Source organism: Sarcophilus harrisii, chromosome 2, assembly GCF_902635505.1.
Source record: "Sarcophilus harrisii chromosome 2, mSarHar1.11, whole genome shotgun sequence".
NCBI classification, from domain to species: Eukaryota; Metazoa; Chordata; class Mammalia; order Dasyuromorphia; family Dasyuridae; genus Sarcophilus; species Sarcophilus harrisii.
In genome coordinates, this window is record NC_045427.1 from 216,148,490 (window position 1) to 216,169,385 (window position 20,896).

At 35.4% G+C, this 20,896-nt stretch overlaps 1 protein-coding gene and 1 long non-coding RNA gene across 11 annotated transcripts in view; one reads left to right on the forward strand and one right to left on the reverse strand.

Annotated features, from left to right (window-relative positions):
* Positions 1-20,896, forward strand: part of DTNB (dystrobrevin beta) — a 333,753-nt gene that overhangs the window by 198,157 nt on the left and 114,700 nt on the right. The window lies entirely within an intron of this gene.
* LOC116421503 lies at positions 3,677-16,603 on the reverse strand. The gene is made up of 4 exons (XR_004231882.1): positions 16,394-16,603; positions 8,818-8,907; positions 8,656-8,711; positions 3,677-4,033 (listed from the first exon to the last, which is right to left on the reverse strand). It is a non-coding gene; the product is annotated as an uncharacterized LOC116421503 (long non-coding RNA).

Below are 20,896 nucleotides of genomic sequence, written 5' to 3' on the forward strand. Positions count from 1 at the left end.
TATTTGAAGATTTAAATGCCACATTTTAGTCTATAAAACAGGTCATTAATGCAAACTTTTGATAGAATTCCTTACTTCTTAGTGATTCTCATAGTATTTTTATTGATAGAAGGTACTTCTTACACTATTTAAAAGTCCATAAAACTGGGAATAAGAAAATACTATTGTTTTTGCTGAAAAATGGGAAAAAAAAGAATGTACTGTTTTCTCAAAACAATTTTATGTTTAGATGTTAAATGCTACAAAAACCATTTCTTTTTTTAAAACTCCAGCTTCAATTTCCACCTTTTGTGTTCTGTCTTGAACTCTGGCTTTACTAGTCCTATAGTTCTTGATTTTGATCAATGTTTGGTCCTCCATGCTAATTACTTACTAGAGTATCATTTGTTTTCTATCCCTGTGACCTGGCCCCGTACTAAAACTAACATTGACTCCTAGACTTTGAGGTAATCTCTGGAATCCCAAAAGCCCAGGCTCAGTTGCAAAACTTAAAAAAAAAAACTTACTGCATCAAAAGGATAGGAATGTATAACAGCAGACCTAAAGACCCCGTTCTAGTCTGGAACTGTTCCAACAGTCAGAGAACACACTCTAGCTGACCCCAGTGAGCCTGTGTTCATTTGATGGCAGGTGTTCTTAACTTTTTTTTTTTTATTAAGACCTTTTTGGCAACCTTATGAAGCCTTTAAATCTTTTATCAGAATAATGTTTTCAAGTAATTGAAAGAAATGTTAAGTTCTAGTTAGAAATTACTAAAAAGTAAAGTTACCATTTCCCCCATCTACAACCTTAGAAAACTCCACAGATTCCCTGAAATCTATCTGCAAACTCCTAAATGGTTGGAGGGAGGAGTTAAGAAATTTTATTCTAAATTTTTAATTCCCTGAGGGTTTATATTGCTATTAAAGGTAAATCAAAGATGTTTGATGTCCTCTCTGAGCCAAAATGAATTTCTAAAACTAGCTAAAATTGTTTCAACCTTCTAGGGATACCTTAAAGCCTATAAAAAATTTTAATGTATCTTCGGATCTTTTGAAGTCCAAGAAATTAACCCAAGTTTTATGAGGTTATGCAAAAAATCAACTATCTGTCCTTCTTGTGTGTTACAGGCCAGTGGTCTTAGAACAAACCACAATGTTCTAGCTACACTTTAGCCATTTCCAACTAAAGTGAAATCTAATAGATGGATAATAGGTGAGGCAACTATAAGCCAGATTCATTTTAAAAACTTGGTTGTTTAAGAAGTCAGCCAACAAATATTTATTAAGCAGGTTAGGTGAGTAACTTGTTTCTGGCACTCACTAATTTTTTTTTAGGTACTGACAAATTAATAAAATGGGGCCTTTGTCATAATGACAGGAATGAAGAACAGCACCATTCCTTTTAGGTTTAAAGGAATTTATTCTTCCTAACCTCTCAAGGGACCCTAGGAAACTTCCTGTTTGTTCAAAATGGAGGGAAAGATAAATGAAGTTAAAATTTTTTTTTTGAAGATAAAATTTTTTATCTGAGAGTCCTTCCAGTGGCAAAGATTGCATCTCATTCATGCCTCATCAGCCTGTAAAAGTTTCATTTTTGTCTTTGTATCTTTAATATCTTTAGCATATTAGATGCTTTTTTAGTGATATGTGAATGGTTGTTTAATTTAATTATGCTGTCCTTTTATAAATCTTATATAAGAAATTCAGTTTGTTAAAAGGCATCTCCATGATCTTTTGACTGCAGGTATCAAGAGGAGCTCTCTGAACTACTATTAAATAGTAACCATCAAAATCATTTAGTCCTAGTTAAAAAACGAAAAGTAGCTCAATGGAACAGAAATCAGACATACTTGCTGTAGTCCAGTATTCAGTAAATGCCAAAACATAACATCTAGGAAAGAACTTTTTATTTACTAAGAAGTAATAGAAAAACTGGAAAACAGTCTGGAAGAAATTAGACTTAAACCAATATTTTATACCATATACTACAGTAAAAATGATCTGAATATTAAAGATCTTACCACAAAAAAGTAGAAAAGCAGTTCATATACTTCCCCTAGCTATGGATATGACAGCTATGGGGTATGGGAGAAATTCTTAATCAAATGAAGGATAAAGGTGATTACAATAGCTAAAATAGTTCATTTTGATTCCATGAAATTAAAATACTTTTACATGGACAAAATTAATATAGTGAGGATAAGAAGAGAAGTTATTTAATAGGGGGGAAATCTTTATTATCAATTATCTTTAATAATGTTCTAATATTCAAAATATATAGACAGTGAATAGAAATATAAGGCTAAAAGTAGTTTCATTTCTCAGCTGATAAATGTTAAAGGTTATGATCAAATAATTCTCAAAAGAAGGACCATTATCAACAACTATGTGTAAATATCTTCAGATCATTAATAATAATAAAAATGCAAATCAAATGAATCCCCATAGAGTAAATTAGTAAAGATAGCAAAGGAAGAGAGAGAGAGAGAGAGAAAGTCAGTGTTGGAAAAGGTACATTTTGGGTACATTAATGGACTTTTGATGGAGCTTTGAATTGGTCCAGCCATTCTAGAAAACAGTTTGGAATTGTTCAAACAAAGTGACTAGAAAGAATCCAGAAATTCCAGTGCTAGGTCTTAGGTCAGTGATAGAAAGACCCTTAACATCAAAATATTCTTAGCAACACTTTTTTGTGATGACAACTAGAATCCCACTGATTGGGCAATTACTAAACAAGTCATAATATATTAATATAATGGAATGTAAGTATGCTATAAAAAATGGATATGATAAATACATAAAAACATGGAGAGACATAAGTGAACTGAAACTAAGTAAAATAAGCAGAACCAGGAAACCAGTATATATAACTGTATCAGTATATTTTCAAAAAACAGTAAAACAATGGAAAATTAGTGTTGAAGAATTACCAAAAAAAAAAAACTTATCCCTAAAGAAGAGATATTAAAAGACACCTCTCCTCCTCTTTATGAGTATATGATGCAGTTTTTTTAGAGGGCTCTTTTAGAATGCTAAAAGAGCACTGAGATGGCACAGTGGATAGAGCTCAGTAACTGGAGTCAGAAAAATTCCTCTTCCTGTTCATATCTGGCCTCAGATACTAGCTGTGTGATCCTGAACAGGCCAATTAATCCTGTTTGCTTCAGTTTCCTCATCTATAGAATGAGCTAGAGAAGGAAATGATAATTTACTCCAATAACTTTTGCCAAGAAAATCTCAAATGGAGTCACAAAGAGTTGAATATAACTGAAAGAACTGAGCAACTTAGTGGCATAGTGGGGAGAGTGCCAGATGTGGAGTAAGGAAAATTCATCTTCCTGAATTCAAATTTGGCCTCAGATTCTGACTAGCTGTGTGACCCTCAGCAACTCACTTAACCTCAGTTTGCCTCATCTGCAAAATGAGCTGGAGAAAGAAATGATAAACCACTCTTATTTTACCCCAAAAATGTGGAGCAGTCTCTTTTCAACTGTGCATATAATGTCCTTAAGCTGAGCACTTTTTAGATTTCTACCTTACACTGACTGTTTCTAATTTGTTTTCATAGTAGTTTCATTTTCCCAGGTTCATTCCTTTGTTATTTTTGGCTTAAGTCTCTCTCTCTTAAGGCCTTTGGGTATTGTTTCTGTTCTTGTGGGTATTTATTAAATGTCTCATTTTGTATTATGGGTCAGTTTATTTTAAGATATTCATCTTTCTTCTGGATCATTGTTGAAAATGTTAAAATATAAGACTAAGCCAAACACTTAAATACTTTACCTTGTGAGATTTCATAAGTTTTTCTTCATTCCTTAGGACCATAGAATTTTAGAAGTTAATTGGGTTCTCCAGTTTCTTTCGTTTATCTCCCCAGGACAGATCAAGGAGGGTACTGGCCTTGGACCCCTCAAAAAGCTGGGTGAAGTCTCCAAAATGTCCAGATTTCTCCTCAGTCTGGGAGGATTTGACACTGAAAGAGGCACCACTGCTCTGAATGTCTCTACTGGAGAATTTGCTGTTTCTGCCTGAGGGCAGAGTTTAAAATCAGTATCCTGAAAAAAAAAAAAAAAGAATCCCATTTTTGACAAAAAAGCCTTAGTTTCCCTGATTCTATAACTCCTTGTCCATCTCTAGATGTCTCTAGAGATGGAGAGATGACAAAATGCTCCCTGAGTAAGGGGGCTTTTTTTGTCAGAGAATGCACGTATTCTCATTCCAGGTATCCCTGAGAGAATACTGTTGGAGCCTGGGACTCCAATGACTCAAATCTTCCTGGGTATTTGAGCGTCCATCTATAGAATAGACAACAAAAAAAAAGACTTCACCTTTTTGGTGAAGTTTTGGGAGTTTTCCCAGTTGGTCAGGGAACCAAATGATGGGATTCTAGTGGCAGTCAGAGAGTTGTGGAAATCCCCTTTTGGTTGGAGGTGCAGGTTCTTCGTGAAAGAATTCACGAACCCAAAGAGTTTTAGGTGGCAAAAATGGAAGTATATTGTTGGATAATAAGTCAGCTTTGCTAGAAAAACTGACTTCTTTAGTGGCAAAGTCCTAGTAGGGAAATGGAGGCTGGCACTGAGAAGAGAATGCCTTCTCAGCAGGCAGGGTCCTTGTAGCTATACCAAAAAGGCAGAGCATGCTACTTTTGACCTTCTACAAAGAAATGAGTAAATATAAAGCTATTATATGAGCAGATCTTGGCAGGGGGCTAGGGCAGTTTGAGCTGATCAGATCAGTATCTCCCAATTAAATTGCTTTGAAGGCTTTTTCAACCTGAATTTGAATGGAGATCTGGCTATCAATGGAGGTGATTTGCCTTAGAAATGGCCCGGTCACATGACACCACTTAACTTGTCTGCAGAGATATGCTTCCCAGGAGGGCAGGAAACTCCAGACTCTGAATCTCCCTTCTTTTACAAATCAAAGGGAACACAGTTTTAGAGTGATAATTTTACAGATTAAAGGGAACATAGTTTCACATCCCTTCAGTACTAATAAATAAACTCATGACAAAACCCAACTTGATATCCTAGTCTCTTGTGCAGTAGAGATCCCAACTGTAGGCTTGAACCAAGGCAAATAATATAGCTTTGTAGCATACCATAGAAGCCTGCAGGAGAGCCAATGACAGAGGGAAAAATGCAGGACATGGGTTGAGCCTAGAAATAGATCTCAACACCACATTCAACTTCTACTCTCTCTGCTTCTAGAATCTCCAAAAACCAAACTACAAAAGTCAGTTGTGTAGTATTAGCTTAACAGTTTTCTGAAATGCTGGTGCTGGGCCAAAGAACTGAGAAACAGAGGGAACAAGATGGGACTTAGTATGTGTGGGAATGGAAGAGAGATAGACACTACCCAATTCTCCACTAAACCTGAGGGAAAATACTTAACATCTAGCTGGAGCTAGTTCAGACCATCCAAAAGTCCCTTGGGGCAGAGATCTAGGCTGATATAGACTATATATAGACTGATGAATTGCCCAGGATGAAATGCTTTAAGATTCCCTAGGAATCTCTCTAGGAAACCTCCATCTAAGGGGAGCAAGTCATAAACTCAGACAGTAAACAATAGAGGTAAAAATGGGGGGAGGAAAGACTAAAATTATCAAAGTTTTCAGGAGAAAGACAATTTAAAGATCTTAAACATAAATCCATAGGGAAAACATTAACAGCACAAAGAAATATAGACCAGATTTAGTAAATTAGTTTAGACATACTGCAATGCAAAGGATGATGATCTAACACTTGGCGAAACAGAAGTTCCTCTATGCTGATCCTAAGTGTTTCAAAAGAGAAATGAATAATATGAGAACAATTCATGGATAAAACTACAAGAATAATGGATAGAATGGAAAAAAGTGGAACCTGCCATGACAAGTCTTACCAAAGAAAAGAAAGAACAATAGATTTAGAATGCAAATACACAGAAGTAAAAGACAATTTGAATGAGAAGCAAAAAACTTTTTAAAAAAATATACTCACCATGCAAGCAAAACATATAGCATGTGTAAAGAAATTCTAATGTTCAATAAGTCTCCCAGAAGAACATGACAGGTCCAAACCACAATGCAATAATGCAGAAAATAATAGAAGATAATGGCCCAGGACATAGAGTATAAAATCACAACTTAAAAGAATTCACAGATTGCCTCCAGGAAAAAAAAAACACAACACCCAAGATTGCTGATTGGAGATATATAATGGTTGTTGAAGTTAGGAAGGGGACCCCAAAAGTTTGGGATCATAGGCCAGTGTTGCAAGGTATCATAAAAGGCTTGAACCCATTTCCTAGTTGAGGAACAACGTTTATTGTAATTGTGATGGTATTACAAGCAAAAGAAATTAGCAAAGAAACAGAAGCAAAGAGACACATTTATCCAGTTTTCTATAATTGACATGCTAATTCTATAGCCCAAAGGAGAGGTCTCCAGAATTTGGTTATCACAGACCAACAGATTATCTATCTGATAGTCAGCAATGAACTGAGAAGTGGTCTCCATGATTTGATTATCACTGACCAGATCATCAGTCAGCAATGAATTGAGGAGTGGTCTATTCAGAATTAGACAGATGGTTGTTCTTAGATTGGAGTGTGGGAAGTCCCTGAGGCAGACTCCAAAGCCAGAAAATTTGGGACTACTGACTTATTGTTAGAACAGAAGCCCTCCCTAAAATCAGGGGACACAAATATCATTGTTATATTACATCAGTGGTTAAATTTAATAATTTCCTTGAAACCAAAGACTTTTTTTCCTAAATGTAAACAAAGAGACAGAGATAAAGTCAGAAATCAGTGTGGAACAGAGGTAAACCTGGGGCATTATGGATAGAACCAGGTGATACCCTACTTATAAAGGTGAATCAATGTTTTGTTTTTGTGGGAATGGAAGAGTGAATTAAAGGGGAGGAGGAGAGCAGAAAAGATTGAAGGAAGTATGTGATGTGCATGTGTCAAATTGAGAGTTAACAATGAAAGGAAGGTATCCCCTGTGGTCTCATAAAGAGAAGCTCCTACAGGAGAACAGATAGGGAAAATAAATGAAAAGGGAGAGTATAATGCTGGAGAAACTGAGGCAGGAGAGATTAGAGAATTTTTAATATTTTATTAATTGGAGAGCATAATTGACTGGACAGGACTCTCGTCTCAAATTATCCAGTCAGACAGATAGAAATATACTGGGACTAAGGGATCCATGTTAGTCCTAGGGCTGGAGGAGACTGTCATCTCAAAGAATCCAGCGTCCAGCATCTAGCATCCAGCAATGAATGGGAGAATCTCAAACCCTTAAATACCTTTTAGAAACAAAGAAGAGGGAAAAGGGCACAAAAACTTCTGTCAGGATAGGGGAGGCCATAAATCCTAAAAACCAGAGACAGGACGTCTGAATACACAGAAATAAAGATGTCAGTGAGGTATCTTGGAATATTTTAGAGGAATATTGTAAATTCTTGAGGACAGAAAAGAGTCAGGAGGTCTACTCTCTTGTTTATCTTGCTTGCATTAACAATTTATAACCTTAGAGCAAATGGTCCCCCCTTTTAATGGACCAGAGGGGAAGTTTTACAGATTAGGGGATTGAGACAGAACAGTTAAGGAAACTGAGACAAGGGAAACTAGTGCAGGGAAACTGAGTCAGGACAGTTAAAGAGAACTGTGGCATTAACAAGAGGTGAGGAAAGTCTTGCTTTAGTAGTGCGAGTTTTACTAATAAAGGCTTCTATCGGTGAAGAGATATTCTGGAAGGGATATAAGGACCTTTTGTAGAGATGTCTAGGGATGTGATGCTTGAAAATACTTATGAGGTGAATAAAACCCCAGCAAAAAAGACCCTAAGTCCTAGGTAGCTAGGTGAGCCATAGGGAGGGGCATGAACAAAAGTTTTGTTGAATTTAAGTGAACCTTTGTTGCTATGAGCCCTAGTTGAATTCTCAAGCTACTTCCTGAGGCAAGCTAGGAGAAGCATTGACATGATTATCTTGTCTTTAAGCAAGCCTTTTTATTGTCCTTAAGTAGGCCCTTGTTGCACTAGGCCCCAGTTGAATTCCTTCTCCAATTCTTTGTTTTGACAAAATTATCATGATCCTATTCATACTAGATCCAGTCAGAAGACCATTATATGGGCTATAGAATTAACATATCAATTATAGAAAACTGGATAAATGTGTCTCTTTGCTTCTGTTTCTTTGCTAATTTCTTTTGCTTGTAATACCATCACAATTACAATAAATGTTGTCCCTTGACTAGGAAATGGGTTCAAGCCTATAGATATCAACCCTAAGGTTATTTTTTTCCTATAAATGAACTTACTGATACTCACTTAATAGCTAACTTCTTTTAGAAACTTAACTTACTAAGCCTCACTCTGGCTAATACATTTTAGGAATTTAGCCCACCTTATGATGTTGCTAGTTTATTAGGAATTTAGCCTACTTTATAGCATCTTTTCCTCTTGTTATGGCATCTTCCTTACTAGTAGCAAATTCTACTAAGGAACTTATCCTGAGTCTTTCTCCTTTTTAATCACTAAACTCCCTTTTGGAACTTAGCCTGATGCCAACAGAATAATAACAACTTTCCTTATTGATTTGGAGATGGTCTAAGCCTACAAATTCTTTTGAGACTCCTCTGGACACTACCTAAAACCCCCAAATCCCATCAATATTGCTTGTCTTACCTCACAAGTTGGGGAGTTGGAACACCTGGAAACATCTGAGGGTGGAAGAAATGGCCCTGGGGATATTTCAAAGCAAATGGAGAAAAGAAGGTAATCAGAGGGAAAATATTGATTAGTAGTGGAGTATATAATCAATCATATTTGGGGACTGGGGAATCTTACCATGGAAATATCTTCTTTGTCACTTGTAGAAATTGGCTTTCTTCTGGCAGTGAGACACAGTGGGAAAAAAAGGAATCCTTGGGACATATTCTACAAGGCAATGGCAAAAACTGTCAAGAGGGGAGAGCTCAGAATGGATACCTTGGAATTTATGAGTCCATTAGGATTACAAAGAATGTTGTTATTGTTCAGTCATTTTTCAGTCATCCCCAACTCTTCTTGACCCCATTTGGGATCCTTGGCACAGAGAACATAGTGGCTTCCCACTTCCTTCTCCAGCTTATTTTACAGATGAGAAAACTGAGGCAAATATAATTAAGTGACTTGCCCAGGATCACACAGCTAGCAAGTATCTGAAGCTAGATTTGAACTCAGGAAGATGAGCCTTCCTGATTCCACATCTGGTACTTTATACACTATATCACCTAGTTGCCTTAATACAGACAATAGAGACTAAATAGAGTGCTTAAAAATCAGAGGATGAGGATCTAGAGTAAATTGCAAGAGAAGATAGATTATGAAGAGAGTAAGAGAAATCCTCTTTTAAAAGAAGATGCAAAAATGAAATTTTAAAAAACTAATGAACAAGAATACTAACAGAAAGAGGGAATAGGGTGAAATAAAGAGAGCCACAAAAATAAGCTAAAATTATTGAAGGAACATAGTACCATGTTTATAGTAGAAGAGAAGAAAAACTGTAACTTGAAAAAATATTCAAAACAAATGGAGGAAAAAATATATATATACACACATATATACACAAAACTCTAACTTTGAATGTCTACATACAAAAATGTGTCTTGTTTTGCATCCTTAAATCCATCATCTTTCTTTCAATGTTTTTTCCTTCATGATCGTTATTGTGCAAATTGTTTCCATGGTTCTGTTTACTTCACTCTTCATTAATTCATACAAGTCTCCTCAACTTTATCTAAAATCTCCCTTTCATAATTTCTTTTGGCACAGTAGTGTTTCACTATACTTGTATGTGAAAATTTGCTCAACTGTTACTTAATCGATGGGTAATCCCTTAATTTTAAAGCCACTACAAAAAGAGATACTATAAATATTTTTGTACACATAGGAATATATTTCTTTTCTTTGATCTCTTTGGGATATTGTATGGACTCAAAGATATGTCTCGCCAATCTTTTTTTAAAAAATTATTTTCATTTCCAAATTCTATCCCTGTATTCATGCCTATCTTCCCACTGACCACCCATTGAGAAGGAAATAAAATGATGTCCATTTTAAAAGTGAAGTCATGCAAAACATTTCCACATTAACTACATTATGAAAAAATGCAAGAAAAAGTTTAAAAAAATGCTTCAATCTGCACTTAGTCTATCACTTCTTTCTCTGGAAATTTTTCATCATAAGTACATTGGAATTGTCATAGATCATTGCATTGATCATAATAATTAAATCTTTCACAGTTGATTATCATTACATATTGTTCTTATTGTATACAATGTTCTTTTAGTTCTTTTGCTCACTTCACTTTGCATCAATTCATTTGAATTTTCCAGTGTTTTTCTGAAATTGTATCCATCATTTCTTACAACACAATAGTATTCAATTACATATGCCACAACCTGTTTAACCACACTTCAATTGATAGATATTCTTTCAAGTTCCCAATTCTTTGCCACCAAAAAAAAAAAAAGCTATCATTAATTTTTTTTATAAATATGAGGCATCAGAGCATATAGTGATTAAGAAGTATAAGAGAACACAGTAACATCTTCCACCATAGAAGAGCACAAACAGCTAGTCAGAAGGCACAGGTCAAAGGAAAGAGCCCTACATCCCAAGCCAAAACAGCTCCATGGCCTCACAGACAAGGCATATGTGGTCTGCAAGACTCTGTGTCCAAAGGCAGCAAGAACAGAGGACTCCCTTGGAAAAACCAAAGGTTCAAGATGCTTTGACTGACAATGGTCAACCCAGTGCTGCCAACTCAGTATTCATACTGAGACATCTGTGTCCCAGGGACTCTGAAGTTCTTAAAACTGTCAAGAGCTGCTGAAGAGGACACTGAAACCTAGGGGTAACCTCAAAAGATCTAGAGGGTCAAACTATGTTGTAGAAATCAGTGTAGGAACACAAGTGATCTGAGCTAAAACTAAGCAAAATCAGTCACCACACCCAAAATGTAACAGGGGGCATAACCTATCCCTGACACAAAACCCCAAATCAGGAACTAAAGTTGGAAAGGTGAAAAAAAACCATCCAGTACTGTGTTAGAACTTATTGCAAATCTGACTCCATAACAAGTGCAAGCAGATACTCAAAGGAAAAGTGGATTTATCCACAAGTACTACACAAATATTTAGAAGAAATAAAATAAAGGAGAAAAAAGTAAAAGCTCTTCAGGAAAGAATTAAAAGTAGTGTAAGTAGATTAGAAGAGAAAGTGACAAATCTTGAAATTAAATGGAATTTCTGAAAACTAAAATTGATCAAACAGAAATCAGCGATTAGATGAATCAGTAAGAAATGTTAGATCAAAATCAAGAGATTTTTTTTAAATAACTTTTTATTGACAGAACCTATGCCAGGGTATTTTTTTACAACATTATCCCTTGCACTCACTTCTGTTCCGATTTTTCCCCTCCCTCCCTCCGCCCTCTCCCCAAAGATGGCAAGCAGTCCTATACATGTTAAATAGATTGCAGTGGATCTTGGATATAATATATGTGTGCAGAACTGAACAGTTTTCTTGTTGCTCAAGGAGAATTGGATTTAGAAGGTATAAATAACCTGGGAAGAAGAACAAAAATGCAAGCAGTTTACATTCATTTCCTAGTGTTCTTTCTTTGGGTGTAGCTGCTTCTGTCCATCCTTGATCAATTGAAACTCAGTTGGATCTTGTCTTTCTTGAAGAAATCCACTTCCATCAGAATACATCCTCATACAGTATCACTGTTGAGGTATATAATTATATAATGATTTCCTGGTTCTGCTCATTTCGCTCAGCATCAGTTCATGCAAGTCTCGCCAATCCTCTCTGTATTCGTCCTGTTGGTCATTTCTTACAGAATAATAATATTCCATAACATTCATATACCACAATTTACTCAACCATTCTCCAATTGATGGGCATCCATTCATTTTCCAGCTTCTGGCCACTACAAACAGGGCTGCCACAAACATTTTGGCACATACAAGTCCCTTTCCCTTTTTTAGTATCTCTTTGGGGTATGATCCCAGTAGAGACACTGCTGGATCAAAGGGTATGCACAGTTTGATAACTTTTTGGGCATAGTTCCAAATTGCTCTCCAGAATGGCTGGATGTATTCACAATTCCACCAACAATGTATCAGTGTCCCTGTTTTCCCACATCCCTCCAACATTCTGATTATCTTTCCCTGTCATTCTGGCCAATCTGACAGGTGTATAGTGGTATCTCAGAGTTGTCTTAATTTGCATTTCTCTGATCAATAGTGATTTGGAACACTCTTTCATATGAGTAGTAATAGTTTTAATTTCATCATCTGAAAATTGTCTGTTCATCTCCTTTGACCATTTATCAACTGGAGAATGGCTTGATTTCTTATAAATTAGAGTCAATTCTCTATATATTTTGGAAATGAGTCCTTTATCAGAACCTTTGACTGTAAAAGTGTTTTCCCAGTTTATTGTTTCCCTTCTAATCTTGCCTGCATTAGTTTTGTTTGTACAAAAAATTTTCAATTTGATATAGTCAAAATTTTCAATTTTGTAGTCAATAGTGATCTCTAGTTCTCCTTTGGTCATAAATTCCTTCCACTTCCACAGGTCTGAGAGGTAAACTATCCTATGCTCTTCCAATTTATTTATGATCTCATTCTTTATGCCTAGATCATGAACCCATTTTGACCTTATCTTGGTGTACGTGTTAAGTGTGGGTCAATGCCTGTTTCTACTACTAATTTCCAATTTTCCCAGCAATTTTTGTCAAATAATGCATTCTTATCCCCAAAACTGAGGTCTTTGGGTTTGTCAAACACTAGATAATTAAGGTTATTGGCTGTTTTGTCCTTTGAACCTAACCTATTCCATTGATCAACTAGTCTATTTCTTAGCCAATACCAAATAGTTTTAGTAACCGCTGCCTTATAATATAATTTTAGATCTGGTACAGCTAGGCCACCTTCATTTGATTTTTTTTCATTAATTCCCTTGAAATTCTTGACCTTTTGTTTTCCATATGAACTTTGTTGTTATTTTTTCTAGGTCATCAAAATAGTTTTGGGAAGTCTGATTGGTATAGCGCTAAATAAATAGATTAGTTTAGGTAGTATTGTCATCTTTATTATATTTGCTCGCCCCAATCCAAGAGCATTTAATATTTTTCCAGTTAGTTAGTTCAGACTTAATTTGTGTGGAAAGTGTTTTGTAGTTTTTCTCATAAAGTTTCTGATTTTCCCTTGGCAGATAGATTCCTAAATATTTTATACTATCAGTAGTTACTTTAAATGGGATTTCTCTTTGTAACTCTGACTGTTGGATTTTATTAGTGATATATAAGAATGCTGATGACTTATGTGGGTTTACAAAATCAAGAGATTAAAGTAATATCAGAGAATATAAGATATATGATATCAAAAACAACAGATATATAAAATAGATCAGAGTGATACATTAAGAATCATTGAATTTCATGAAAAAAAAGATTTTCCTTTTAAAAGACTATGAAGTATATTTCAAGAAGTCATAAACTTTCCAGACATATTAGAACCTGAGGGCAAAGTAAATATAGAAAGAATCCACAAGTCACCTCTTTCAAACTGTACTGAGACTGTACAAGAACCTGGGACTTTCATTAAGTCCAAGCATATTTGCTCACAACCCAGGGACAATCTATAAATTATCAAATGAGTTGATGAGGAATGGAGATTGACCAAGAGTGTTACAGAAAACTCCTGTAGAGCAAAAGTACAAAAATCATGACAGAGAAGAAAAATATAGAGGAAAGTCATTAGCCTTACAGGTACTTTGTTGCAGAAGACCCTGATTGAGTGAAGTCCCAGGAGGTCAACTCTTTCCCCAAGTTCTCCATGTGCCTTTCTAACCATAGATGCTATAGCAATCTGTTGTTTCAGTACCTGGACTTTTCCAGAAAACTGAATTTTTGCGTCAACTGAAGAGTCTGGGGGTTAATTAGAGATAGATATAAACATAAAGTTAGACCAACAATTCAACTTCTGGTCACATGCTAAATATTTTCTTAATTAGTGGCTCAAAGCAATTGTGACTAAGAGACTCATAACTTCATTTCATAACTTTCTAAAGCTAAAAAGTAGGGAAGTATGTGGACCTTGGGAACCATTATATCAATCTCTAAGTTTAAAATGAATTAATTATTTTAGTAGGGTGCTACACATCAATAACTAGCTTGGCATTTTGTCTGGCATGTACTTGTCAAAAATCTGGCAAGAATTTAGGGGCATGATCTATGATTATAAAAGTTGGCTTTTGCTTTCTTTGCAAACCTGATCTGCCTTTTTTTGAGCCAAGACTTGATACACATTTTTCTCCAACCACTTGACCTAGCCCAGCCCTGTTTCATGATAGTGAAAATCCTAAACCTGTACTTTAGACATTTCACACTATGGGACTCCTATCTGAACCATTGTTTGAATGGTGCTATGAATTCATGGATTTTTAAAGTGCTTTAAACATAGCATTGAAATGTTCTTTGTTTGGTGAGAAGAGTGTAACACCCTGTTAAAATAATTAATTATTGAAGTCATTTACTATGAAGATCTTGTGAAACTCTTCTACCTTTGCCTATACCTTGCTCTGTGTAAAAAGTCTTTTGTTCTTACATCTGATGCCCTAGGCATTCAGGTGTAATACTTTGTTGATTGACTAGATACTGGAGCCTCTAGAGAGAAAGAACAGGTATCTTATTTCTTCTGGAAAGAAAGCTAACTGAATGTACTTTGATCAACCTTTTTTTCAACCCATGTTTATGGTGCAGCTAATTTTGTTGCCATTCATTGACCATAAAATGTTAGTAATCTGAACCTTATAAATTCAAAGTTTATTGTAATGCATACTTTATTCTTATTGAGGACAACCTCAAAGTAATATCTTTCTTTGTGACTTCTAAGATCATACAAGTAAAGAGAGAACAAGTCTAAAATCATCAGCTTTTTAAAACCATGGGTTCAAGAAAGTTAGCGGTGCTTTAAAATGCCTTCAGCTTCTGTGTCTAAAAATTAATTTTCATATATTAAAGGCTTTTTTGTTCATGATACATTATTATGAGTAGGCTTATTTTATATTGGAAATGTTCCTTAACTGACTTAGTAGTATTTGTATTTATCTCTCTATAGAATATACTTAAAAGCTTAAAAGTTGTCATTTTAAATATATTGTGACATTCTTCTTTTAACTATGTGGCCATTTTTGCTATTTTTCTTTATCAATAGCTTTTTATTTTCAAAATATATTCAAAGATAGTTTTCAGTATTCATCTTTGCAAAACCTTGTGTTCCAAATTTTTCTCCCTCTCTTTCCTCTACTCCCTCCCTAGATAGCAAATAATCTAATATATGTTAAACATGTGCAATTCTTTTATACATATTTCCACATTCATTGTGCTACACAAGAAAAATCAGATCAAAAAGGGAAAAAAAGAGAAGGAATAAAAAAACTTTGTTATATTTCTGAATTAAGTTTTACTCAACTACAGAAAGATACCCAAATAAATTGTTTTACATGTAATTTTACACTATGTACTGAGGCATATGTGCATATTCATTCTTAATTAGGCCACCCTGTGCTGAATTAACTGCAAGATGTGTGCAGTTAAGTGAAAGTAGATAAGAGTACCAAGCCTGGAATCAGAAAGACTCATCTTTCTGAATTCAAATCTAGCTTCAGATACTTACTAACTGTATAACTCTAAGAAAGTCAGTTTACTCTGTCCTCTATAAAATTAACTGGAGAAGGAAATTAGAAAAACCACTCTAATATCTTTGCCAAGAAATCCCAAATAGAATCCTAAAGAGTTAGACATGAAAGTGACTGAATACCTGCAAGAAGCTATGTAGGGCATAAAACAAGCAACAGTAGCACCTCAGAACACATCTGGGAACTTGTAACTAGCCATGTGATATTGGGGGCTTCATTTTACTTCTCTCAACTTATTTTCTTATGTCTAAAAGTGGGAGTTGAGCCACTTCAATAGTGTCAAACTCGAATAGAAATAGATCCTCACTTTTGACATTGACTTAGAAAACCAAAAATTTATCTATATTTTCTTGTTTTTTTATTTATTGTGTTAAATATTTCCCAATTACATTTTAATCTGGTTCTCCCACATTTTTGGACCACATGACTTCATCTTTATTTGGCAGAAAGAACAATGGTGTATGTATGTCTTACAAACTTTGAAGGGTGGTCCTATGTGAGTGGTTCCTCTATACTGACAGCCCAGTTTACTTAATTTCAAAGGATCTGGGTCTGATACCACCTCATTCCCCTTAGATTCAAGTGGTAATAAAAATGGCTTCCCCAAGGCAGAGTGTTGATAATTCAGGAAATGGAAGGGAGAGAGGATAATTCCAAAGGTAAATTTTACCTTATGTTTTTGACCAGGACAAGATCTGCCCCTTTCTCACTCTTTGGTCAAGTACCGATATGTACCAGGTATTGAATTAGGAATTCGGGCTACAATAGGAACAATCTCTGTCCTCAAGGAACATATATTCTAGAAGGAAGACAACATTTGTACATGGAGGAATATATTAAATAAGTCTCTGTAAATCTTAGATAAAATATTACCAGAATCCATGTCTTCCCAGACAACTCTCATCTTCTCCCAACCAAGCCCAATTTCCATTTAACTTTGTTATATCTCTTAGCTCTTCTCTTTTCCTATTCTATTTAGCTAGAATGTTGAGGTAAAATGAACCATGAACCACCACCAATTGTTCTGTGAACTCATAGCTATTCAAGTTCTTCCTTTTATTTATCCTTTTACAGAATTATTTCACCTCTTATTGTAGCCTTCATTACATTCATCAAAATTCTTTAACATTGACTTCAAAAAGCCTTTCTTGAAGGGAAACATATTTATCTCCAGTCCTACCTCCGATTACTTACTGTACCAAACAGTTCTACATTCAGATATGCCCCTTCATTCCTTTGACATCATCTCTACACTAGGTGCGGTCCTCATTAATTTGTGCTCGGACTCTCATGATAAACTGCTGGTGAGTCTGCCTGTCTCAAGTCTCTTCCCACTCCAATCCATTCTCTATTCAACTGCCTAAAAGATTTTCTTAAAATTGAGGCCTGACCATGTTTGCTTGCTACTTAATAAATCCCAGTGACTTTCTATGGCTTTCTAATTGACATTCAAAGTCCTGCATAATGTACTGTACCCTCCTCAATTGACATACCTTTCCATTCTTGTTAGAAGTCATTCTTCTCTATGTATTTTTCTTTTTTAAAATCTGTTTTTTCCTCAATAATATTTTATTTTTCTAAATACATGTAAAGATAGTTTTCAACATTTATTTTGGTAAGATGGTGTGTTCCAAATTTTTCCCCTCTCCCTTCTTTATCCCTTCCTTACTTCCCTTTTCCCCAAGAGTGCAAACATTATTTTTAAACATTTTTCTATATTTGTCACCTTTGTGTATTTTTCTTTTTTTAAAATAAAGCTTTTTATTTTCAAAACATATGCATGCATAATTTGACAGCATTGACCCTTGCATTGTCTTGTGTTTCAGATTTTCTCCTCCTTCCCCCTGCCTCTTCTCCTAGAGGGCAAACAATTAAATATATGTTAAACATATTAAATCTAATATATACAAATATATTTATAAAATCCTCTTGCTGCACAAGAGAAAGCAAATAAAAAAAAAAAAGAAAGTAAATGAGTAAGAAAACAAATGCAAGAGAACAACAACAAAAAGAGTGAGAATGTTATGTTGTGATCCACACTCAGTTCCCAAAGTTCTCTCTCTGAGTGTAGATGGCTCTCTTCATCACAAGATCATTGGAACTGACATCAATCATCTTATTGTTGGAAAGAGTCATATTCATCAGAATTGATCATCGTATAGCAAATTGATTTTGTTGATGAAGTTATGTACAATGATCTCCTGGTTCTGCTCATTTCACTTAGTATGATGAACTGATGTTCATGTAGATCTTTCCAGGCCTTTCTGAAATCATCCTCCTAATCATTTCTTTTAGAACAATAATATTCCATAACATTCATATACCATAATTTATTTAGCCATTTTCCCCTATTTATCCCCCACTAGTATAGTTTTGTTGTCTACTTCTTTTTACATCTTTCTTAACTTCTCCTCTAGGAATTTAGATGCTGCACCACTTGGTGCATATATGTTTAGTATTGACATTGCTTCATTATTTATGGTATCCTCTAGCAAAATATAGTTTCCTTTCTTATATTTTTAAATTAGATCTATCTTTGCTTTTACTTGATTTGAGATCAGGATTGCTGCCCCTGCTTTTTTAACTTCACCTGATGCCTAATAGATTCTGCTCCAACCCTTTACCTTCACTCTGTATTTATCACTATGCTTTAAATGTATTTCTTGTAAACAGCAAATTGTAGGATTCTGACTTTTAATCTGCTATCTGCTTCTGTTTTATGGGAGAGTTCACCCTATTAACATTCACAGTTTAAATAACTAATTCTGTATTTCCTGCCATCTTAATTATCCTAAGTTATGCTTTTCTCTTTCCTCTCCCCTTCCCTCCTCCCCTGTATTTTGCTTTTGATGACCACCTCCTTCAAACATTCCTCTCCCTTTAGAGCCCCTCCCCCTTTTTATATCTGTCCCCTAATACTTCTGTTTTCCTTTCTATTAGTCTTTCCCTTTCTTTTCCCCCTTTCCCTCCTATTTCCCTATAAGGTGAGACAAGTTTCTCTGTGATACCAAATATGTCTGGTATTCTCTCTTGGAGCCAAATCTGATGAGAGTAAGATTTACACAATGCTCATCCCCCTCCCTTCTTTCCCTCAATTATAAGGTTTTCTTTGCCTCTTCTGGAGATATAATTTCCTTTATTTTACCTCCTTTTCCCTCTTTTCCCAGTACAATCCCCTTTCCACCTCTAATTTCTTTTCCATATTATCATAATAAAATCAAATTATATTTGTATTTTTTAAGTATACCCATAATAGAAATATAGTTTTCAAGAGTTCTTTCCTTTTTTACCTTTTTATGCTTCTCTTGAGTTCTGTGTTTGGAGATCAGATTTTTTGGTTCATTTCTGGTCTTTTCATTAGAAATAGGGGAAAATCACCTATATCATTGAATATCCATCTTCTTCCCTGAAAGATAATGCTCAATTTAGCTGGATAGCTTATTCTTAGTTGTAATCCAAGTTCCTTTGCCTTTTGGAATATCAGATTCCAGGCCCTTCAATCCTTTAAGGTGGAAGCTGCTAAGTCCTGGGTTAACCTAATGGCTCCTGGGTATTTAAATTATTTCTTTCTGGCTGCTTGCAATATCTTTTCCTTGTTGGGATAATTCTGAAATATAGCCATGCTATTCCTTGGGGATTTAATTTTGGAGTCTCTTTCAGGAGGTGATTGGTGATTTCTTTCAATTACTATTTTATCTTCTGATTCTAAAATATCAGGGCAGTTTTATGATTTCCTGTAAGATAATGTCTGTGCCAGACCATCCATACACATTATTCTTGACTGGCAGGACTATACATACCAGTCTTTGAGATATCCCTGGATATACATGAAGATGAGCCAATCTTGAGGTGCAAAACAGCCTTTCTTTATTGGTAATCTCAGCAGGAGTTAGCAGGAAGCAAAAGTAAGAGAGTGCAAGAGCAAATGTGTATATATGTGCCTGCATCTCTCTCTGAGTTTGACTCAAAGCTAACTATTTATACTTATTCTCTTCTGGGATTACTCCATGCCTAGCCCACTCAGTACTGCATGGTGGATCCACAGAAGGGGGACACCTGAAGTTAGTGCTGCATCCTAGGTGAAGATCTAGCAAGAGGATACACCCCTCGCCATCTTAAGGAACCTAGTAGCACTTCCTTTAACAACTGCAAGACACAACCTCCTACCTCAGAGGCCAAGCCCCTTTTTACCTCCTGGGCCCACTCTACCAGGTGATATGGCATACTTGGCAATTCTCAGAGAGAGAGAAACATCCCTAACAAATGTCTAAGGTTTTCTTTTTTTTTCCCATCTTGGCTTTCAAGAAGTCCAATAATCCTTAGATTGCCTCTCTTAGAGCTATTTTCTAGGTCAGTTGTTTTTCCTAGGGGATATTTCATATTTTCTTCTATTTTTTCTTTCTTTTTTTTTTTTTTTTTTTGTTATTGTTTGACTGATTCTTGAAGTCTTATTGAGTCATTTGCTTCCATTTGTTTAATTCTAATTTTAATGTATTATTTTCTTAAGTTACCTTTTTTAGCTCCTTTTGTAACTGGCCAATTGAATTTTTTTGTTCATTGCATTCATTTTCCATTTCACAAATGTTGTGTTTCAGTGAATTGGTGTCTTTTTCATATCTTTTGTAGGGCACTGTATGCTTTTTCCATTCCTTCTTGCAATGGTCTCATTTCCTTTCTCCATTTTTCTTCTAACTTTCTTTTAAGATCCTTTATGCAATCTTCCAAGAAAACCTTGTGAAATGGGGACTAGCTCATGTCTCCCTTTAGGGCTTCATCTGAAGTTGCTTTGCCTTTAGGAACCTCAGGATTTGAGGTTTGTTCTTCTCTCCCCCTATAAAAGCTGTCTATGGTGAAAGTTCTTTTTGGTTTTTTGTTCATTTTTTTTAAGGCTTGAGGTCTATTTAATGCAAAAAGTGACAGCTTCTTTAATTTGCCCAGGGCAGTTCTGTTGATTGATGCTGGGTAATGTGCTGGGTAATGGCAGCTAGGTCCAGCATTCTTATGAGGCTTAGTAGTTTACAATTTGCCTTTTATAGCAAATCTGCCAAACCACCAGTTTGCAACCAGGACAGAATAGTCTAAGAGGCTCACAGAAGATTCCCAGGTGTGTGGAAGCTGCAAGGCTCTGACTCCTCACCTCAGCTTCTTGCCCAGTCTCCCCATGCTGTGGCTA